Genomic DNA, 2,867 nt, shown 5'->3' on the forward strand with positions numbered 1-2,867 from the left:
GAGGAACATTTAGGTGATGTGGATGGAAATGGACAGGCAACAGTTCGGATTATGACCCTTCTTCAGACTAAGACTTCAGTCTAAAGTAGGGCCCCGACTTGAAACTTTGTCAGTTTCTCTCCACAGTTCCTCCAGTTGTTTGCTTTTTTGCTCATGAATCTATACAGATTTGCCAATGCGCTACAATTTGAATGTGGTAACGGGAAAAAGTTAGCTATTCCACTGAGCCTATTTAACACAGGTTTAGAATACAAATCCAGGAGAAATTGTGGACCTAGGCATCCCACTTTCCATGCAGCAACATGTCTGCAATGAGGTTCTGGTATTTTACTTATACTTATTACGAGATTGGAAGACACCATTTGGCCCATCTGCTCCATTTCCATTCCTAACAACGTGGTCCTATCAAACCATTCCATCGTCATTTTCCTGGAAGTCTGTTACTTATTTTCTCTTGCATGCCAATAACCCCCCCCCATCTTTGATTCTTTGCACTTACTTACACATTCGGGTAACCTACAGCAACCAATGAATGGACCCACATATCTTTAGAATGTGGGAGGAAGCCAGAGCACCCAGCAGAAGCCCAAGCCATCACAGAAAAAACATGCATAATCTATACTGGCAGTACCTCAGGTCGATCAGACCCTGTTCCCCTGAGCACTGAGACAGCAAGACCAGCAACCGTGCCACCAAGTGATCCAGCATCAACATCTCTCATTTCAAGAGGAAGCCTTTTGCAACAAATTTCCAGATACTTTGTTGATGACAAAGTAAAATAAAACTGAAAGGGAATCACAGTGAAAGGTATTATTTCATATTGTATATCAGTCCGCTCATGATGCTCAAACATCAATACATGTGTATACATACATACATGCGTGTGTGTTTAAATAGACTTGGGTGCCAGTGATTTTGACTTTGTACTATTATTGTTTGTTTGTTTGATATATATATATATATATATATACACCCACACACACATATTTATATATATTAGTGCAAAGTCAAAAACAATGCCCCCAAGTCTATTTTGTTTGCAGCTTATTTAATAGCCTGATTAAGCCTGCTCCTGAACCTGGATGTTACATCTCAAGATATTTTGACATCCCTTCGTACGAGTTAAAAGAAAAGTTCAGTTGCTCAACTTTTAAGAGAAGCATCAAATTTCATTGATGATAAAAATGACCTTCACCGGAAAAATCAATATAATAATGATTTTAGCTATTACTAAGAATTTATACAGAAAAATGTTAATACTCGTCCTAGGATTAGATACGCACTGAAAGTCAATAATTAATGATGCAGATGTTATTTTCTGTGAATCAAAGGGATTTGCCAAGGCAATTAATGGGAAAACTGCTGGAGGAACTCACCATGTCAGGCAGCATTGAACAGTTTGTTTTTTTACTCTTGATGCCAGCATCTGTTGTTTCTTGTGCTTTCGCTCCTCTAGCTACTTTCAGTAATCTTGAGTTCATATTTCTCTGTGTGGAGGGAAATGGATGAACAACATTTTGGGTCGGGATACTTCTTCAAACTAATTGAGCCGAAATGTTGTCAGTCCATTTCCCTCCACAAATGCTGCCTGACCTGCTGAGTTCCGCCTGCGACTTTTTTCAGCATCACAAAATGTAGTTTTTGTTGAGGGAAACCAATAATAATAGCTTGATGAAACCTTATTTCTTATAGATGAGAAAAAGGCAATTTTAAAAAGGCTACAGTGGTTGGACCACTGAGTCTCAGGAAAGTGAAGAATTTTGATGGCAATTCATTGGCACTGATCTTTTCTCTATTTGAATTTGCTTTGACAAGATACATATAAATATTAAGGAAAGTTAAACGGTACTGATCCCATGGTCCAATGATTTAGAGATGTTGTAACACATAAATAATTGAACACTTATTTTACAAAATGCTGGAGTAACTCAGCAGGTCAGGCAGCATCTCAGGAGAGAAGGAATGGGTGATGTTTCGGGTCAGTCTGAAGAAGGGTCTCGACCTGAAACGTCACCCATTTCTTCTCTCCTGAGATGCTGCCTGACCTGCTGAGTTACCCCAGCATTTTGTGAAATAAATACCTTCGATTTGTACCAGCATCTGCAGTTATTTTCTTACAATAATTGAACACTAATCGTTATGGAGACACAAGTAATTATAGATGCTGAAATACTGTGTAGAACATAATGGGGGAGTAACTCATATCTCCACCATGCATATCTGGAATGCCTGTCCTCTAGGGATGCTGCTGAGTTACTCCAACACTTTGCATTCCACACTAATTGTTATAGATGCTATATTACATTTACTGAAATCTTGGCCAAGAGATTATAAAATGAATGTCTTTAAATCCCATTCAGGTGAATTTTCTCACACCTCCAGGTTGCATTCAAAATAGGGCCTTTCTAAGTAATTTATATTCACATTCAATAAGTGTAGTCAGAGGGAAATGAGTTAATATAAAACCTAATTGCATTGGGAGGGGAATAAAACAAGGAGATCTAGTGTCACCATTATTATTCAGTCTATTTACAGATGTTCTCTCATGTACAATGGATAATGAGGGCCGTGGATGTTATTTACAGACCAATTGCATTGCCTTTTGTTGCTGATATTATTTCTACTGATTCATGTAAGGGTGTGGTCAAAATTGTTAAGATTGTTGAGAGAGTCTGCCTTAAGACAGGCTTAGAAATAAATGTAAGGAAGGTGGCATGACATTATACTGTGGTCAAACAGAAGAATTTGTTTTTTATGAGATTGTTTGGGTGATTGAGATGGGATAATTCTAATTTATATTTTATTGCCCCTGGTTGTTTGAACAAAATTAAGAGCATGTGTGAAGCCATGATGCACAACGATAAAAG

This window comes from Rhinoraja longicauda, chromosome 5, assembly GCF_053455715.1.
Source record: "Rhinoraja longicauda isolate Sanriku21f chromosome 5, sRhiLon1.1, whole genome shotgun sequence".
Taxonomy (NCBI): Eukaryota; Metazoa; Chordata; class Chondrichthyes; order Rajiformes; family Arhynchobatidae; genus Rhinoraja; species Rhinoraja longicauda.